This window comes from Rhipicephalus sanguineus, chromosome 10, assembly GCF_013339695.2.
Source record: "Rhipicephalus sanguineus isolate Rsan-2018 chromosome 10, BIME_Rsan_1.4, whole genome shotgun sequence".
Classification (NCBI taxonomy): Eukaryota; Metazoa; Arthropoda; class Arachnida; order Ixodida; family Ixodidae; genus Rhipicephalus; species Rhipicephalus sanguineus.
Window position 1 is genome coordinate 70571739 of NC_051185.1, and position 22021 is coordinate 70593759.

A 22021-nucleotide genomic window follows, 5' to 3' on the forward strand; every position below is an offset into this window, starting at 1 on the left:
GAAAGGCTTAGACCTTTGGAAACCTCCAATTTTTCGACATTGGAAGATTCGTCCAATGTGGATCCACTTACGTTTTGGTGGGATATCCGATCGAAAAGGTAAGTCTACACCTTTGGAAACTGTTACTTTTTCGATATTTCGATGAATAATCCAATTTGGATCAAATAAACTTTGGGGTGATTTCCAACCGGAAAGGCAAGACTATAGCCTTTGGAAACTTTCAATTTTTCGACATTTCGAAGATTCGTCCAATGTGGATCCACTACGTTTTGGTGGGATATCCGATCAAAAAGGTAAGTCTACACCTTTGGAAACTGTTACTTTTTCGATATTTCGATGAATAATCCAATTTGGATCAAATAAACTTTGGGGTGATTTCCAACCGGAAAGGCAAGACTATAGCCTTTGGAAACTTTCAATTTTTCGACAATTCGAAGATTCGTCCAATGTGGATCCACTACGTTTTGGTGGGATATCCGATCAAAAAGGTAAGTCTACACCTTTGGAAACTGTTACTTTTTCGATATTTCGATGAATAATCCAATTTGGATCAAATAAACTTTGGGGTGATTTCCAACCGGAAAGGCAAGACTATAGCCTTTGGAAACTTTCAATTTTTCGACATTTCGAAGATTCGTCCAATGTGGATCCACTACGTTTTGGTGGGATATCCGATCCAAAAAGGTAAGTCTACACCTTTGGAAACTGTTACTTTTTCGATATTTCGATGAATAATCCAATTTGGATCAAATAAACTTTGGGGTGATTTCCAACCGGAAAGGCAAGACTATAGCCTTTGGAAACCTTCAATTTTTCGACAATTCGAAGATTCGTCCAATGTGGATCCACTACGTTTTGGTGGGATATCCGATCGAAAAGGTAAGTCTACACCTTTGGAAACTGTTACTTTTTCGATATTTCGATGAATAATCCAATTTGGATCAAATAAACTTTGGGGTGATTTCCAACCGGAAAGGCAAGACTATAGCCTTTGGAAACCTTCAATTTTTCGACAATTCGAAGATTCGTCCAATGTGGATCCACTACGTTTTGGTGGGATATCCGATCAAAAAGGTAAGTCTACACCTTTGGAAACTGTTACTTTTTCGATATTTCGATGAATAATCCAATTTGGATCAAATAAACTTTGGGGTGATTTCCAACCGGAAAGGCAAGACTATAGCCTTTGGAAACTTTCAATTTTTCGACAATTCGAAGATTCGTCCAATGTGGATCCACTACGTTTTGGTGGGATATCCGATCAAAAAGGTAAGTCTACACCTTTGGAAACTGTTACTTTTTCGATATTTCGATGAATAATCCAATTTGGATCAAATAAACTTTGGGGTGATTTCCAACCGGAAAGGCAAGACTATAGCCTTTGGAAACTTTCAATTTTTCGACATTTCGAAGATTCGTCCAATGTGGATCCACTACGTTTTGGTGGGATATCCGACCAAAAAGGTAAGTCTACACCTTTGGAAACTGTTACTTTTTCGATATTTCGATGAATAATCCAATTTGGATCAAATAAACTTTGGGGTGATTTCCAACCGGAAAGGCAAGACTATAGCCTTTGGAAACCTTCAATTTTTCGACAATTCGAAGATTCGTCCAATGTGGATCCACTACGTTTTGGTGGGATATCCGATCAAAAAGGTAAGTCTACACCTTTGGAAACTGTTACTTTTTCGATATTTCGATGAATAATCCAATTTGGATCAAATAAACTTTGGGGTGATTTCCAACCGGAAAGGCAAGACTATAGCCTTTGGAAACTTCAATTTTTCGACATTTCGAAGATTCGTCCAATGTGGATCCACTACGTTTTGGTGGGATATCCGACCAAAAAGGTAAGTCTACACCTTTGGAAACTGTTACTTTTTCGATATTTCGATGAATAATCCAATTTGGATCAAATAAACTTTGGGGTGATTTCCAACCGGAAAGGCAAGACTATAGCCTTTGGAAACCTTCAATTTTTCGACAATTCGAAGATTCGTCCAATGTGGATCCACTACGTTTTGGTGGGATATCCGATCAAAAAGGTAAGTCTACACCTTTGGAAACTGTTACTTTTTCGATATTTCGATGAATAATCCAATTTGGATCAAATAAACTTTGGGGTGATTTCCAACCGGAAAGGCAAGACTATAGCCTTTGGAAACTTTCAATTTTTCGACATTCGAAGATTCGTCCAATGTGGATCCACTACGTTTTGGTGGGATATCCGATCAAAAAGGTAAGTCTACACCTTTGGAAACTGTTACTTTTTCGATATTTCGATGAATAATCCAATTTGGATCAAATAAACTTTGGGGTGATTTCCAACCGGAAAGGCAAGACTATAGCCTTTGGAAACTTTCAATTTTTCGACATTTCGAAGATTCGTCCAATGTGGATCCACTACGTTTTGGTGGGATATCCGATCGAAAAGGTAAGTCTACACCTTTGGAAACTGTTACTTTTTCGATATTTCGATGAATAATCCAATTTGGATCAAATAAACTTTGGGGTGATTTCCAACCGGAAAGGCAAGACTATAGCCTTTGGAAACCTTCAATTTTTCGACAATTCGAAGATTCGTCCAATGTGGATCCACTACGTTTTGGTGGGATATCCGATCAAAAAGGTAAGTCTACACCTTTGGAAACTGTTACTTTTTCGATATTTCGATGAATAATCCAATTTGGATCAAATAAACTTTGGGGTGATTTCCAACCGGAAAGGCAAGACTATAGCCTTTGGAAACTTCAATTTTTCGACATTTCGAAGATTCGTCCAATGTGGATCCACTACGTTTTGGTGGGATATCCGACCAAAAAGGTAAGTCTACACCTTTGGAAACTGTTACTTTTTCGATATTTCGATGAATAATCCAATTTGGATCAAATAAACTTTGGGGTGATTTCCAACCGGAAAGGCAAGACTATAGCCTTTGGAAACTTCAATTTTTCGACATTTCGAAGATTCGTCCAATGTGGATCCACTACGTTTTGGTGGGATATCCGATCAAAAAGGTAAGTCTACACCTTTGGAAACTGTTACTTTTTCGATATTTCGATGAATAATCCAATTTGGATCAAATAAACTTTGGGGTGATTTCCAACCGGAAAGGCAAGACTATAGCCTTTGGAAACTTTCAATTTTTCGACATTTCGAAGATTCGTCCAATGTGGATCCACTACGTTTTGGTGGGATATCCGATCAAAAAGGTAAGTCTACACCTTTGGAAACTGTTACTTTTTCGATATTTCGATGAATAATCCAATTTGGATCAAATAAACTTTGGGGTGATTTCCAACCGGAAAGGCAAGACTATAGCCTTTGGAAACCTTTCAATTTTTCGACATTTCGAAGATTCGTCCAATGTGGATCCACTACGTTTTGGTGGGATATCCGACCAAAAAGGTAAGTCTACACCTTTGGAAACTGTTACTTTTTCGATATTTCGATGAATAATCCAATTTGGATCAAATAAACTTTGGGGTGATTTCCAACCGGAAAGGCTAGACTATAGCCTTTGGAAACCTTCAATTTTTCGACAATTGGAAGATTCGTCCAATGTGGATCCACTACGTTTTGGTGGGATATCCGATCGAAAAGGTAAGTCTACACCTTTGGAAACTGTTACTTTTTTGATATTTCGATGAATAATCCAATTTGGATCAAATAAACTTTGGGGTGATTTCCAACCGGAAAGGCAAGACTATAGCCTCTGGAAACTTTCAATTTTTCGACATTTCGAAGATTCGTCCAATGTGGATCTACTACGTTTTGGTGGGATATCCGATCAAAAAGGTAAGTCTACACCTTTGGAAACTGTTACTTTTTCGATATTTCGATGAATAATCCAATTTGGATCAAATAAACTTTGGGGTGATTTCCAACTGGAAAGGCAAGACTATAGCCTTTGGAAACCTTCAATTTTTCGACAATTCGAAGATTCGTCCAATGTGGATCCACAACGTTCTGGTGGGATATCCGATCAAAAAGGTAAGTCTACACCTTTGGAAACTGTTACTTTTTCGATATTTCGATGAATAATCCAATTTGGATCAAATAAACTTTGGGGTGATTTCCAACCGGAAAGGCAAGACTATAGCCTTTGGAAACTTTCAATTTTTCGACATTTCGAAGATTCGTCCAATGTGGATCCACTACGTTTTGGTGGGATATCCGACCAAAAAGGTAAGTCTACACCTTTGGAAACTGTTACTTTTTCGATATTTCGATGAATAATCCAATTTGGATCAAATAAACTTTGGGGTGATTTCCAACCGGAAAGGCAAGACTATAGCCTTTGGAAACCTTCAATTTTTCGACAATTCGAAGATTCGTCCAATGTGGATCCACTACGTTTTGGTGGGATATCCGATCAAAAAGGTAAGTCTACACCTTTGGAAACTGTTACTTTTTCGATATTTCGATGAATAATCCAATTTGGATCAAATAAACTTTGGGGTGATTTCCAACCGGAAAGGCAAGACTATAGCCTTTGGAAACTTTCAATTTTTCGACATTTCGAAGATTCGTCCAATGTGGATCCACTACGTTTTGGTGGGATATCCGATCAATAAGGTAAGTCTACACCTTTGGAAACTGTTACTTTTTCGATATTTCGATGAATAATCCAATTTGGATCAAATAAACTTTGGGGTGATTTCCAACCGGAAAGGCAAGACTATAGCCTTTGGAAACTTTCAATTTTTCGACATTTCGAAGATTCGTCCAATGTGGATCCACTACGTTTTGGTGGGATATCCGATCAAAAAGGTAAGTCTACACCTTTGGAAACTGTTACTTTTTCGATATTTCGATGAATAATCCAATTTGGATCAAATAAACTTTGGGGTGATTTCCAACCGGAAAGGCAAGACTATAGCCTTTGGAAACTTCAATTTTTCGACATTCGAAGATTCGTCCAATGTGGATCCACTACGTTTTGGTGGGATATCCGACCAAAAAGGTAAGTCTACACCTTTGGAAACTGTTACTTTTTCGATATTTCGATGAATAATCCAATTTGGATCAAATAAACTTTGGGGTGATTTCCAACCGGAAAGGCAAGACTATAGCCTTTGGAAACTTCAATTTTTCGACATTCGAAGATTCGTCCAATGTGGATCCACTACGTTTTGGTGGGATATCCGACCAAAAAGGTAAGTCTACACCTTTGGAAACTGTTACTTTTTCGATATTTCGATGAATAATCCAATTTGGATCAAATAAACTTTGGGGTGATTTCCAACCGGAAAGGCAAGACTATAGCCTTTGGAAACTTCAATTTTTCGACAATTTCGAAGATTCGTCCAATGTGGATCCACTACGTTTTGGTGGGATATCCGATCAAAAAGGTAAGTCTACACCTTTGGAAACTGTTACTTTTTCGATATTTCGATGAATAATCCAATTTGGATCAAATAAACTTTGGGGTGATTTCCAACCGGAAAGGCAAGACTATAGCCTTTGGAAACTTTCAATTTTTCGACATTTCGAAGATTCGTCCAATGTGGATCCACTACGTTTTGGTGGGATATCCGACCAAAAAGGTAAGTCTACACCTTTGGAAACTGTTACTTTTTCGATATTTCGATGAATAATCCAATTTGGATCAAATAAACTTTGAGTGATTTCCAACCGGAAAGGCTAAGACTATAGCCTTTGGAAACCTTCAATTTTTCGACAATTCGAAGATTCGTCCAATGTGGATCCACTACGTTTTGGTGGGATATCCGATCGAAAAGGTAAGTCTACACCTTTGGAAACTGTTACTTTTTCGATATTTCGATGAATAATCCAATTTGGATCAAATAAACTTTGGGGTGATTTCCAACCGGAAAGGCAAGACTATAGCCTTTGGAAACTTTCAATTTTTCGACATTTCGAAGATTCGTCCAATGTGGATCCACTACGTTTTGGTGGGATATCCGATCAAAAAGGTAAGTCTACACCTTTGGAAACTGTTACTTTTTCGATATTTCGATGAATAATCCAATTTGGATCAAATAAACTTTGGGGTGATTTCCAACCGGAAAGGCAAGACTATAGCCTTTGGAAACTTCAATTTTTCGACATTCGAAGATTCGTCCAATGTGGATCCACTACGTTTTGGTGGGATATCCGATCAAAAGGTAAGTCTACACCTTTGGAAACTGTTACTTTTTCGATATTTCGATGAATAATCCAATTTGGATCAAATAAACTTTGGGGTGATTTCCAACCGGAAAGGCAAGACTATAGCCTTTGGAAACCTTCAATTTTTCGACATTCGAAGATTCGTCCAATGTGGATCCACTACGTTTTGGTGGGATATCCGATCAAAAAGGTAAGTCTACACCTTTGGAAACTGTTACTTTTTCGATATTTCGATGAATAATCCAATTTGGATCAAATAAACTTTGGGGTGATTTCCAACCGGAAAGGCAAGACTATAGCCTTTGGAAACTTCAATTTTTCGACATTTCGAAGATTCGTCCAATGTGGATCCACTACGTTTTGGTGGGATATCCGACCAAAAAGGTAAGTCTACACCTTTGGAAACTGTTACTTTTTCGATATTTCGATGAATAATCCAATTTGGATCAAATAAACTTTGAGTGATTTCCAACCGGAAAGGCAAGACTATAGCCTTTGGAAACCTTCAATTTTTCGACAATTCGAAGATTCGTCCAATGTGGATCCACTACGTTTTGGTGGGATATCCGATCAAAAAGGTAAGTCTACACCTTTGGAAACTGTTACTTTTTCGATATTTCGATGAATAATCCAATTTGGATCAAATAAACTTTGGGGTGATTTCCAACCGGAAAGGCAAGACTATAGCCTTTGGAAACTTTCAATTTTTCGACATTTCGAAGATTCGTCCAATGTGGATCCACTACGTTTTGGTGGGATATCCGACCAAAAAGGTAAGTCTACACCTTTGGAAACTGTTACTTTTTCGATATTTCGATGAATAATCCAATTTGGATCAAATAAACTTTGGGGTGATTTCCAACCGGAAAGGCAAGACTATAGCCTTTGGAAACTTTCAATTTTTCGACATTTCGAAGATTCGTCCAATGTGGATCCACTACGTTTTGGTGGGATATCCGACCAAAAAGGTAAGTCTACACCTTTGGAAACTGTTACTTTTTCGATATTTCGATGAATAATCCAATTTGGATCAAATAAACTTTGGGGTGATTTCCAACCGGAAAGGCAAGACTATAGCCTTTGGAAACTTTCAATTTTTCGACAATTCGAAGATTCGTCCAATGTGGATCCACTACGTTTTGGTGGGATATCCGATCAAAAAGGTAAGTCTACACCTTTGGAAACTGTTACTTTTTCGATATTTCGATGAATAATCCAATTTGGATCAAATAAACTTTGGGGTGATTTCCAACCGGAAAGGCAAGACTATAGCCTTTGGAAACTTTCAATTTTTCGACATTTCGAAGATTCGTCCAATGTGGATCCACTACGTTTTGGTGGGATATCCGATCAAAAAGGTAAGTCTACACCTTTGGAAACTGTTACTTTTTCGATATTTCGATGAATAATCCAATTTGGATCAAATAAACTTTGGGGTGATTTCCAACCGGAAAGGCAAGACTATAGCCTTTGGAAACTTCAATTTTTTGACAATTCGAAGATTCGTCCAATGTGGATCCACTACGTTTTGGTGGGATATCCGATCAAAAAGGTAAGTCTACACCTTTGGAAACTGTTACTTTTTCGATATTTCGATGAATAATCCAATTTGGATCAAATAAACTTTGGGGTGATTTCCAACCGGAAAGGCAAGACTATAGCCTTTGGAAACTTTCAATTTTTCGACATTTCGAAGATTCGTCCAATGTGGATCCACTACGTTTTGGTGGGATATCCGACCAAAAAGGTAAGTCTACACCTTTGGAAACTGTTACTTTTTCGATATTTCGATGAATAATCCAATTTGGATCAAATAAACTTTGGGGTGATTTCCAACCGGAAAGGCAAGACTATAGCCTTTGGAAACCTTCAATTTTTCGACAATTCGAAGATTCGTCCAATGTGGATCCACTACGTTTTGGTGGGATATCCGATCAAAAAGGTAAGTCTACACCTTTGGAAACTGTTACTTTTTCGATATTTCGATGAATAATCCAATTTGGATCAAATAAACTTTGGGGTGATTTCCAACCGGAAAGGCAAGACTATAGCCTTTGGAAACTTCAATTTTTCGACATTCGAAGATTCGTCCAATGTGGATCCACTACGTTTTGGTGGGATATCCGATCAAAAGGTAAGTCTACACCTTTGGAAACTGTTACTTTTTCGATATTTCGATGAATAATCCAATTTGGATCAAATAAACTTTGGGGTGATTTCCAACCGGAAAGGCAAGACTATAGCCTTTGGAAACTTTCAATTTTTCGACATTTCGAAGATTCGTCCAATGTGGATCCACTACGTTTTGGTGGGATATCCGACCAAAAAGGTAAGTCTACACCTTTGGAAACTGTTACTTTTTCGATATTTCGATGAATAATCCAATTTGGATCAAATAAACTTTGGGGTGATTTCCAACCGGAAAGGCAAGACTATAGCCTTTGGAAACTTCAATTTTTCGACAATTCGAAGATTCGTCCAATGTGGATCCACTACGTTTTGGTGGGATATCCGATCAAAAAGGTAAGTCTACACCTTTGGAAACTGTTACTTTTTCGATATTTCGATGAATAATCCAATTTGGATCAAATAAACTTTGGGGTGATTTCCAACCGGAAAGGCAAGACTATAGCCTTTGGAAACTTCAATTTTTCGACATTTCGAAGATTCGTCCAATGTGGATCCACTACGTTTTGGTGGGATATCCGACCAAAAAGGTAAGTCTACACCTTTGGAAACTGTTACTTTTTCGATATTTCGATGAATAATCCAATTTGGATCAAATAAACTTTGAGTGATTTCCAACCGGAAAGGCAAGACTATAGCCTTTGGAAACCTTCAATTTTTCGACAATTCGAAGATTCGTCCAATGTGGATCCACTACGTTTTGGTGGGATATCCGATCAAAAAGGTAAGTCTACACCTTTGGAAACTGTTACTTTTTCGATATTTCGATGAATAATCCAATTTGGATCAAATAAACTTTGGGGTGATTTCCAACCGGAAAGGCAAGACTATAGCCTTTGGAAACTTTCAATTTTTCGACATTTCGAAGATTCGTCCAATGTGGATCCACTACGTTTTGGTGGGATATCCGACCAAAAAGGTAAGTCTACACCTTTGGAAACTGTTACTTTTTCGATATTTCGATGAATAATCCAATTTGGATCAAATAAACTTTGGGGTGATTTCCAACCGGAAAGGCAAGACTATAGCCTTTGGAAACTTTCAATTTTTCGACATTTCGAAGATTCGTCCAATGTGGATCCACTACGTTTTGGTGGGATATCCGATCAAAAAGGTAAGTCTACACCTTTGGAAACTGTTACTTTTTCGATATTTCGATGAATAATCCAATTTGGATCAAATAAACTTTGGGGTGATTTCCAACCGGAAAGGCAAGACTATAGCCTTTGGAAACCTTCAATTTTTCGACATTTCGAAGATTCGTCCAATGTGGATCCACTACGTTTTGGTGGGATATCCGATCAAAAAGGTAAGTCTACACCTTTGGAAACTGTTACTTTTTCGATATTTCGATGAATAATCCAATTTGGATCAAATAAACTTTGGGGTGATTTCCAACCGGAAAGGCAAGACTATAGCCTTTGGAAACTTTCAATTTTTCGACATTTCGAAGATTCGTCCAATGTGGATCCACTACGTTTTGGTGGGATATCCGACCAAAAAGGTAAGTCTACACCTTTGGAAACTGTTACTTTTTCGATATTTCGATGAATAATCCAATTTGGATCAAATAAACTTTGGGGTGATTTCCAACCGGAAAGGCTAGACTATAGCCCTTGGAAACTTTCAATTTTTCGACAATTGGAAGATTCGTCCAATGTGGATCCACTACGTTTTGGTGCGATATCCGATCGAAAAGGTAAGTCTACACCTTTGGAAACTGTTACTTTTTCGATATTTCGATGAATAATCCAATTTGGATCAAATAAACTTTGGGGTGATTTCCAACCGGAAAGGCACGACTATAGCCTCTGGAAACTTTCAATTTTTCGACATTTCGAAGATTCGTCCAATGTGGATCTACTACGTTTTGGTGGGATATCCGATCAAAAAGGTAAGTCTACACCTTTGGAAACTGTTACTTTTTCGATATTTCGATGAATAATCCAATTTGGATCAAATAAACTTTGGGGTGATTTCCAACCGGAAAGGCAAGACTATAGCCTTTGGAAACTTCAATTTTTCGACATTTCGAAGATTCGTCCAATGTGGATCCACTACGTTTTGGTGGGATATCCGACCAAAAAGGTAAGTCTACACCTTTGGAAACTGTTACTTTTTCGATATTTCGATGAATAATCCAATTTGGATCAAATAAACTTTGAGTGATTTCCAACCGGAAAGGCTAGACTATAGCCCTTGGAAACTTCAATTTTTCGACAATTCGAAGATTCGTCCAATGTGGATCCACTACGTTTTGGTGGGATATCCGATCAAAAAGGTAAGTCTACACCTTTGGAAACTGTTACTTTTTCGATATTTCGATGAATAATCCAATTTGGATCAAATAAACTTTGGGGTGATTTCCAACCGGAAAGGCAAGACTATAGCCTTTGGAAACTTTCAATTTTTCGACATTTCGAAGATTCGTCCAATGTGGATCCACTACGTTTTGGTGGGATATCCGATCAAAAAGGTAAGTCTACACCTTTGGAAACTGTTACTTTTTCGATATTTCGATGAATAATCCAATTTGGATCAAATAAACTTTGGGGTGATTTCCAACCGGAAAGGCAAGACTATAGCCTTTGGAAACCTTCAATTTTTCGACAATTCGAAGATTCGTCCAATGTGGATCCACTACGTTTTGGTGGGATATCCGATCAAAAAGGTAAGTCTACACCTTTGGAAACTGTTACTTTTTCGATATTTCGATGAATAATCCAATTTGGATCAAATAAACTTTGGGGTGATTTCCAACCGGAAAGGCAAGACTATAGCCTTTGGAAACTTTCAATTTTTCGACAATTCGAAGATTCGTCCAATGTGGATCCACTACGTTTTGGTGGGATATCCGATCAAAAAGGTAAGTCTACACCTTTGGAAACTGTTACTTTTTCGATATTTCGATGAATAATCCAATTTGGATCAAATAAACTTTGGGGTGATTTCCAACCGGAAAGGCAAGACTATAGCCTCTGGAAACTTTCAATTTTTCGACATTTCGAAGATTCGTCCAATGTGGATCTACTACGTTTTGGTGGGATATCCGATCAATAAGGTAAGTCTACACCTTTGGAAACTGTTACTTTTTCGATATTTCGATGAATAATCCAATTTGGATCAAATAAACTTTGGGGTGATTTCCAACTGGAAAGGCAAGACTATAGCCTTTGGAAACCTTCAATTTTTCGACAATTCGAAGATTCGTCCAATGTGGATCCACTACGTTTTGGTGGGATATCCGATCAAAAAGGTAAGTCTACACCTTTGGAAACTGTTACTTTTTCGATATTTCGATGAATAATCCAATTTGGATCAAATAAACTTTGGGGTGATTTCCAACCGGAAAGGCAAGACTATAGCCTTTGGAAACTATCAATTTTTCGACATTTCGAAGATTCGTCCAATGTGGATCCACTACGTTTTGGTGGGATATCCGACCAAAAAGGTAAGTCTACACCTTTGGAAACTGTTACTTTTTCGATATTTCGATGAATAATCCAATTTGGATCAAATAAACTTTGAGTGATTTCCAACCGGAAAGGCTAGACTATAGCCTTTGGAAACCTCCAATTTTTAGACAATTGGAAGATTCGCCAACGGTGAATCCACTACGTTTTGGTGGGATATTCGATCAATAAAGTAAGTCTACACCTTTGGAAACTGTTACTTTTTCGATATTTCGATGAATAATCCAATTTGGATCAAATAAACTTTGGGGTGATTTCCAACCGGAAGGGCAAGCCTTTGGAAACCGGAAGGGCATAGCCTTTGGAAACTTTCAATTTTTCGACATTTCGAAGATTCGTCGAATGTGGATCCACTACGTTTTTGTGGGATATCCGATCAAAAAGGTAAGTCTACACCTTTGGAAACTGTTACTTTTTCGATATTTCGATGAATAATCCAATTTGGATCAAATAAACTTTGGGGTGATTTCCAACCGGAAAGGCAAGACTATAGCCTTTGGAAACTTTCAATTTTTCGACATTTCGAAGATTCGTCCAATGTGGATCCACTACGTTTTGGTGGGATATCCGACCAAAAAGGTAAGTCTACACCTTTGGAAACTGTTACTTTTTCGATATTTCGATGAATAATCCAATTTGGATCAAATAAACTTTGGAGTGATTTCCAACCGGAAAGGCTAGACTATAGCCTTTGGAAACCTTCAATTTTTCGACAATTGGAAGATTCGTCCAATGTGGATCCACTACGTTTTGGTGCGATATCCGATCGAAAAGGTAAGTCTACACCTTTGGAAACTGTTACTTTTTCGATATTTCGATGAATAATCCAATTTGGATCAAATAAACTTTGGGGTGATTTCCAACCGGAAAGGCAAGACTATAGCCTTTGGAAACTTTCAATTTTTCGACATTTCGAAGATTCGTCCAATGTGGATCCACTACGTTTTGGTGGGATATCCGACCAAAAGGTAAGTCTACACCTTTGGAAACTGTTACTTTTTCGATATTTCGATGAATAATCCAATTTGGATCAAATAAACTTTGGGGTGATTTCCAACCGGAAAGGCAAGACTATAGCCTTTGGAAACTTTCAATTTTTCGACATTTCGAAGATTCGTCCAATGTGGATCCACTACGTTTTGGTGGGATATCCGACCAAAAGGTAAGTCTACACCTTTGGAAACTGTTACTTTTTCGATATTTCGATGAATAATCCAATTTGGATCAAATAAACTTTGAGTGATTTCCAACCGGAAAGGCTAGACTATAGCCTTTGGAAACCTCCAATTTTTCGACAATTGGAAGATTCGTCCAATGTGGATCCACTACGTTTTGGTGGGATATCCGATCAAAAAGGTAAGTCTACACCTTTGGAAACTGTTACTTTTTCGATATTTCGATGAATAATCCAATTTGGATCAAATAAACTTTGGGGTGATTTCCAACCGGAAAGGCAAGACTATAGCCTTTGGAAACTTTCAATTTTTCGACATTTCGAAGATTCGTCCAATGTGGATCCACTACGTTTTGGTGGGATATCCGACCAAAAAGGTAAGTCTACACCTTTGGAAACTGTTACTTTTTCGATATTTCGATGAATAATCCAATTTGGATCAAATAAACTTTGGGGTGATTTCCAACCGGAAAGGCAAGACTATAGCCTTTGGAAACTTTCAATTTTTCGACATTTCGAAGATTCGTCCAATGTGGATCCGCTACGTTTTGGTGGGATATCCGACCAAAAAGGTAAGTCTACACCTTTGGAAACTGTTACTTTTTCGATATTTCGATGAATAATCCAATTTGGATCAAATAAACTTTGGGGTGATTTCCAACCGGAAAGGCAAGACTATAGCTTGGAAACTTCCAATTTTTCGACATTTCGAAGATTCGTCCGATGTGCATCCACTACGTTTTGGTGGGATATCCGACCAAAACGGTAAGTCTACACCTTTGGAAACCTTCAATTTTTCGATATTTCGAAGATTTATAAAATGTGAATTCAATGCGTTTTGGTGTAATATCCGACCAAAAACGTAAGTCTACATGCATCACCTTTGAAAACCTTCCATTTTTCGATATTTCGAAGGTTAATCCAATTTGGATCCAATAAATTTTGGGGTAAATTCCTACCAAAATGGTAAGTCTATACCAGTTTTGTCGAATGTCGAAGAAGCCTTTGGAAAGCTTCTTCGACATTTCGAAGATTCATCCATTTTTGATTCAGTAAACTTTGAGGTGATTGCCGCCTAACAAGGTAGGTCTAAAGCCTTTGGAAACTTTCAATTTTTGTATTTTTCAAAGATTCATCTAATGTGGATCCAATACGTTTTGTTGCGATATCCGACCAAAAAGGTAAGTCTGCATTATACTAGAGCACTGCACGGGCTTGCTTTATGAAGCCCGAGCCCAGCCCGGGCCCGTGGTTCCAAGCGCGGGCCCGGCCCGGGCCCGGGTGTACTTGACCGAACCCAGCCCGAGCCCGGCCCGGGCCCGGGCTTACTCTACCGTACCCAGCCCGAGTCCGGCCTGGGCCCGGCCCGGGCCCGGGCCCAGGCCGGGCTCGGGCGACCCGGGCCCGCTAGAGGATATTAGTTGTTGATGATGATTATTAATGATGCCGTGCGCTTTGTAGCGGGCGATCGGACGGAAAATCCGGTGTGTACATGCATCGAAATGTTGTTTTGCCCACGGTGGTAGCTCAGCGGTTAAGTTGTTTCGCTGTTGAGTCCTAGGACGCGGGTGCGATTCCCACGGCCACGGCGGCCGCAATTTGGTGGGGGCGAAATGCAAGAACACCCGTGTATATACTTATCTTGAGGTGCATGTTAGAGAACTCGAGGTGGTCGAAATTGAACCGGTGCCACTACGGCATGCCTCGTAATCATATCGTGGTTTTGGCACGTAATACCAAGGAATATAAATGAAATGTACCGTATGTGTCAACCTCGAATAAAAGACCGATATCTTTATGCCTCCCATGGGAACAACCGTGATCTGGCCCATTGTTAGTGCTGTTTATATATAGGGCTGGGCAAAGATACTTTGAAATTGTATCGCAATACGATACAAGATACTCAGGCAAAAAGTATTGGAGATACAGATACAAGATACTGCCGCACTAATTGTATCCGATACGATACTTGGCAATTGTATCTTAAGATACTTCGATACATTCTCAAATTTATTATAGATCTATACAATGTAGCAGCAAACGCCTATACACAAAGATGTCTCCTTGGAAATTTCTGAACTGTGACCTATTTAGTTTCACTCGCATGAAATGTCTGTTAGTATCTCAAAAGTTTTGCCCTTCTTGCTCAAAGTATATTAGTTTCCTTCCAAAACAACTTATTGGAGCTTGTTTTAGCTTGTTCACAGGACAACTCTTTATACACTTCGCTGACAGCGGTTCTTGCTTGTCATTTTTGTAATTGATTGGAGTCGCTGCTCAACTTGCCGACCAGCTAGCGGGTTGCCATGTAATCACAATAACGTCAATAAGAAGCCTTCGCACGACGGCGCAAATACCGGTGTGGACTTTTACCTTGTCCGTAAAAGACAGTTTGCACAATACCGTATATCCGGACAGACGTACAGCAGCAACAACTCTAATAGCGACTTTTTTTCTTCCTTGGGGGGGGGGGGGGAGTGGCGCGGGGAACGCATGGTGTATACGGGGCTTGCGACCGTTCGCTAGCGGCCCGGCCGGCACACATGACCGTCTCCGTTCCATTTGTTTTTGTTTTCTAAATAAGTATTTAGTGAGCTACACAGACATGACTGGTCTCAAGCATTTCTTTCGTGAGGAACACGTGGTCACCATGTGCTGAAACATAACCGTGGAACAAAAACTCTATATTTCAATCCGCGTCCAGATTTCACTCGTTATGTACATCCGTATCGTTGTTTCTGGAATCCGGACTCAAAATCCCCTTCAGAAATGACCTATATATGAGATATGTCAAATGCCTCCTTTCAAATGGCAACGTCATTTTGTTCAAACTCTCTCCGACCCCACCATCTCCACTGTCCCCGGGCCTTTGGAGCTAAATTTCGCGACTGCGGCCCGCCGGCTATAAGCTGAGTTTGAGACCCCTGTTGTATATGTAGATGACGTAAACCTGCAATGAATTTCCATGTTCTACTTAGCTGCTGGCGTAAGGGATTCTTTGTTGATATACTCACTAACGTGCAATTTTTTAGCAATTTTTCTTGAACGAGAGAACATGTGCAACACAGAAATGTCTCAGACGTATTGCGTAGCTGCACGAAGCATCGCAGGACACCGCCGCTATTCGCGCTATTGCCGCTTGTAGCTCCCTTTACGTAGCGATTAGTAATAAGAAAAATATTTAAGAAGACCTAAAACCGGAAAACAAATATAAGTAAAATAGAGAGGTGGTTGTTTATCAAACATTCACATTGAATGAGTGCAGAAACACGATACAGACGGCGCCCTTAACAGCTATGATCACGAAGTATCGTCAACTTGCCTGTTGAGACCAGGCCCGTAGCCAAAAATTTTTTCGGGGGGGGGGGGGGGCACTTGCTGAAAACCTTGACTATTTGAGAAAAACACCTATTTTCATTATTTATTTTTGGTATAACCACCTACTTCACCAAAATTTCGGGGGGGGGAGTGGCCCGGGCCACTCCCCCCCCCCCAACCAAGCCCTTAGCCGCCCCGCCCGCCCTGGCTAAGGGCTTGGTTGAGACAATGTGAAATTCAGTGCCTATGGAAAATTGCCTGAAACGGCTCGTTGGGACGCTCATGAGTAAAACGGAGCATTCAGTAAAACAACGTTTCTCGAATCCCCTTCCTAACATCCTTAAGATGGCTCTCCCATTTTTATAATGCAAACTCAATTTCGCTATTTTCTTAAGCGGTAAGTAGAATATTTTGTACTGTATACTCAAGGCACGCCCACATAATAATATATTTGTTTTCAAAATCGCCCTGGCAACGTGTAAATGTGTAAACAGTAGTAGAAATAAAGCAGACAGTTAGAAGAATAAAGCAACAATCTTTTTTTTGGGAGCGCGTTACAAAAGACATACTGCAGTGACCAGACCGGAAAAACAGTGCAGAGACCTAGGTAATGTATGTGACGCAAAATTACAGCTAAGAAAGCACTTGTGCCTTGTGCTAATAATCAAATTATGATTTCATACATTCTTTGAATAAATGCAGATGGAAGTGAAAAATACCGTACGCCAAGATATTTTCTGTTAGGTAAACGCTTGCTCTATTAGATCTAGCATCAGTACCTGTGGTGCTAAAGTTGTTAGAATATTATTTGCATATAAGTTAATTCATTGCATGCAAGTCAAACTTATATCCTCGAGATCTTTTAAATCGCTAATATGTAAAATCCACGCGACGCGCAACCCCATTCTTGCACGCATCACATTTCGTTACGGATCAAGACTCAAGAGAATCTTCAATAACGACACTGTAACAACATCAGAATTTGCGCGATAGACGCCGCACGCAGTGGAGTACGCGGCGCAGGACAGTGGCTATGAGCAAGTGCAGCGGCATTGGAGCAACTAAAAAGAAATGAAATCGAGAAAACAAAAGGTACGTGGGCTGGGCGTAGACGTCCGCGTGCTTGTCTTCCTGATCTACCCTCACTGGACGACTCTGGCGTAAAAATAACGTCACTGCCCTTAGACTTATTCAGATCGCTTAGTGGCACCAGTATCAGCTTGAGAAGCGGAGTTTGGCCAGCGATTATTGTTTCGCACGGCTGTGTTGCGATAGAAGTATCTTGTATCTTAAAATGCACGATACATTATCGAATGTATCGGAAATACAGATACAGATACTCGTCTTTCGAGACGTATCGCGATACAGATACAAGATACCCAAAGTGTATCTAAGATAGTATCTAAGATTATATATATATATATATATATATATATATATATATATATATATATATATATATATATACATGATCTGGCGTGTTTATAAGGAAGCCTACCACGATGTACTTGTTACTTTGACAAAGTCTGGTCCAGCAGACGAAACGTTAGTGAAAATATACAATGCCAATCTATATCTATACTGGTGAAAAAAAAACTGCCCTTCAACTGTTTTTCTATTTTTATTGCTAAGCTTTACTAAGAGCCAGCTCTTTGGACCTGTCACTTCAGCTTGGCACAGTATACCTTAGACCATGGAATGCATAACATTCGCGTGTGCTCGAAGGCCCGACTTACGCCTCTTGTAAAACTTCTTTTGGGCCTAGTTGGTTCATAATACCAGAAGTAAATTTACAGCGCAAACGCAAAGACGCACCACAAAGGAAGAAACGACACACACAAGCGCTGACTATCAACTGACTTTATTACGGCGATGGTCAATGCATTTATACCTCCAAGGCAGCCTTACCGCACATGCGCCACGCAATCAACATAAAAACAAAAGTGAAACACAGTGGAAACAGTGAAACAGTGTATTACATACGCGATGAAATGAAATCAAACTCAGATGAGTGCAGAGACAGAGACGTGTCGCTTAATGCAAAGATGAGCCCTTTTTTGATATGATAGACTTCTAAAGTCAGCCGCCCATGCTCATTGTGGCTCCTGCCAAGGATCGACGTCCCTTCAAATCGTGCCTCACAATTGCAGCAAGTGTTAATATGAGACACAAGATGGGCTCCTTTATCTGCATTCTTGTTAATCTTTTGCGCGTGTTCCCTGAGCCGCTCGTTGACGCATCTTCCAGTTTGACCGACATAGGTTTTACCACAAGAGAGCGGGATGGCATAAACCACGCCGACGGCACACGGGACGTAGGTCACACCGTGTCGGATTTGGCACCCTTCTCTGCTCACACCGCAGGAGCGGGAGCATAGCTTGGAAAGCTTGTTCGAGGCAGACAACGCCATAGAGACACCATGTCTGCCTGCCACTTTCTTGAGCTGATGGGTGATCCGGTGCATATACGGGACCACCACAGGTCTCCCTTTGTCCTGTACGGCGTCCGCCCTCTTGGTGGTTTTTCTTTTCTGAATTAGCGTTTCAGCCACTGCAGTCAAGAGCGACTTGGGGAACCCTGCAGCCAAAAGTCGGCTGATCTGATTAGTGAAGCTCTCTTGCATCTTGTGAGTGCACGATTTTCTAAGAGCCGATTCCATAGCAGACATCGCAATTCCTCTTTTTACAATTTTCGAATGAGCAGACTTAAAAGGTAAAAGGTCCTTATTCGCCCGTGGTTGATAAGACCAACACACATGGTGTTAACAAAATTCAAGCCTTAGTTCTAAAAACTGTAAAACACCATTCCGCGGGAGCTCAAATGTAAAAACAAGACCTCGTCCGTGTCGGTTAAAATCATCTAAAATCTTAGTCACCGAGTCCTGGTAGGAGGAGTCTGGAGATAATAAAACCAAAAAATCGTCGACGTACCTAAAAACCTTTAAAATCTTCCTCGTGCTAAAACCTTTGCTTAAGGAGCATCCCACGTTTGCCAAAATGAGCATGCGCGGCTGGCTTTAGAAGCCTATCATATCAAAAAAGGGCTCATCTTTGCATTAAGCGACACGTCTCTGTCTCTGCACTCATCTGAGTTTGATTTCATTTCATCGCGTATGTAATACACTGTTTCACTGTTTCCACTCTGTTTCACTTTTGTTTTTATGTTGATTGCGTGGCGCATGTGCGGTAAGGCTGCCTTGGAGGTATAAATGCATTGACAATCGCCGTAATAAAGTCAGTTGATAGTCAGCGCTTGTGTGTGTCGTTTCTTTCTTTGTGGTGCGTCTTTGCGTTTGCGCTGTAAATTTACTTCTAGTATTACGCCTTTTAATGAGCGGGTCCGAGCCCGGCCCGGCCCGCAGCCTCAAGCCCAGGCCCGGCCCAGGCCCGCGGCTTCAAGCCCGGGCCCGGCCCGGGCCCGCACTTTCAAGCCCGAGCCCAGCCCGGGCCCGCAGGAAAACGCTTCGGATGGCCCGGCCCGTGCAGTGTTCTAAAGTATACACCTAAGGAAACCTTCAGTTTTATTGTGATAGCCGTATTATGGACACCCTCGGCTGGTTTTTGCGGTCGCTGTCATGTCCCGGATATATATATATATATATATATATATATATATATATATATATATATATATATATATATATAAGCCACAAAGAAAAATAAATCAGAAGAAAAATTCCGAAGCGCGCCACCGGTATTCCAACCTGCGACCCCTCGCTCCGCAGCGCGCTGCTTTAAAGAACTCGGCCACGCACCGGCTGTTTAGCATAATAATGGCGAGCTATTTATATACACCAATTAAAGCTAACGGCACGCAGAGCTCGGAGGTGCTTCAGTGTGTGTAGTATCGCTCGCGAGATTGCCCGAACGGTGCGCTTTAAAGCAACGCTCCTACATTTTTCTTCAGTTTGAAGGCTACCCTTGAGACGCACACTAAAAAGTCGCCCATTTCTGCACCCGCTGAAGATGTGGAACGCCGAGTAAACAATGCGTCGAACGCCACCGCGCGGCAGGAGACGCGGAACTCCGCGAACCGCAGTTTTAAAGAAAAAGAAGTCTAAGAGCGTTGGGTTGTAGCGCGCTGCTCAAATACGAAGAAGTAAGAACCGTAACAGTTAGTTCGGGCTCGTCCTGTTTCGAGTGTCCTTCCATGTGTTTGAGCAGCGCGCTGCAAGTGTCGAGCTGTGACCGTTGTTAGCTCGCGGTCGTCCTGTATGTGTTCGTTTCGTCAGTCCTTCGCGCTCGAGCGGCGCGTTGCAAGCATCGAGCTGCTGCCGTTATTCGTGTGATATTCTAATTTGTTGATATCGCATTCAATGCTTCGCCGTTTCGGCGAAACTGTGACTTTTTCCCATATTTCGAAGATTCATCCAGGTCGGACCCAATAAATTTTGAGGTGATTTCCGACCAAAAAGATAAGTCTCTAGCCTGTGGGAATGTTGCATTTTTAGATTTCTTGAATATGAGAACCCGGTATCCTTATCTTTTTTTTTTGTAATAAATGCCACCTAAATTTGTTCGTGAAGTGATGCGTGCCCGGAGGTTCAGGCATGAACACGCAGCGTTTATTTTCAATTATGGACTATAAGAATTACGGGAACACCACATGATTCACTTTTTAGAAGTTCGGCTGCTCGGTTGTGCAAGCCATGCTTAAAAATAAGAAGTGAACGTGCTGGTTTTAGCCGCGGTACCCTCATCGCTGCACGGCTTTCTTTCAGCAACACCGGCACCGAGGTTCGAACCACCACCCTTCCGGTTACGAGCTGAACACCTTACCACCTCGGCTATCGGAACGGCACAGACAACACAGTTTGAAAGTTGATCTGCACCTCATGCTACCCGTCCTTTAGTATTGAATGCTAAGGTTGTGTGTCCGAGCTTGGTACACGCATCGCCTGATAAATACATTTTGCTGGCCTTCTTGACGGCAAAAGTAAGCATTTGGAATTTTGTAGCGTTAGCTACACTGGCCTAGCCGAGCCAGTTTCGCGTGGATCCTCAAGAGCCGTGCTGCGCATGCGCGAGGATCAGTGATGTCACGCACCGGAGCCGTCACCTCGCGCGCACTCCGCCGCCGCCGGTCTGCGCTTTCCAGAGTGACGTCGTAGCCTTGGCAGACGTATTGGCGCCGGCGCGCACGCAGCTATTCGCCTTCGCTGCGTAGTCGCCGTCTGACACTGCGCTGGAACCGCTTCATAGCGCCTCTGACTGCCGTTTGCCAGTGTGGTATAGCCATGGAGAAGGAGAGCGCGAATGCTGCTCAACGGCGCAGAAGAGCGGAGAAGCTTAACTCATCGGATCCCGAAGTAGTTGCCTGGCAAAATAAATATACATGTGTCACATAATATATGTATACTGTGTGTGTGTCATTGGAGCAGCAGTAAGCATGATAATCAAGCTAATCCTAGACAATCAGGAAAGCTAAGAATAATTAGATGAACCTTTGCTAACGCTACGCTATCCTGGCATAGCCAAGCTAAGCAACTGCAACATTTTTTAATTTATTTTTCAATTTTCCTCGGATTTGGACGAAATAAATTTTGGGGTGATTTCTGACCAGAAAGGCAAGGCTATGTACGCCTTTCCTTTCATGCGTAGCTTTCATGATTACTTGAAAAAAGTATTGCAGGGCCAGCCCATTTAAGGTCACGTGACTCTTCCCGCACGTGACGCCAACCGGAGGCTTTTTTAGGACACGGACATGCGGTGCGAGGGCACCAATCACGTAA

At 40.9% G+C, this 22021-nt stretch overlaps 1 protein-coding gene across 1 annotated transcript in view; it reads left to right on the top strand.

Moving 5' to 3' along the window:
• The window catches only part of LOC119372102 (mannose-1-phosphate guanyltransferase beta), an 82583-nt gene that overhangs the window by 39659 nt on the left and 20903 nt on the right, over positions 1-22021 (top strand). The gene's annotated exons all lie outside the window — the stretch shown is intronic.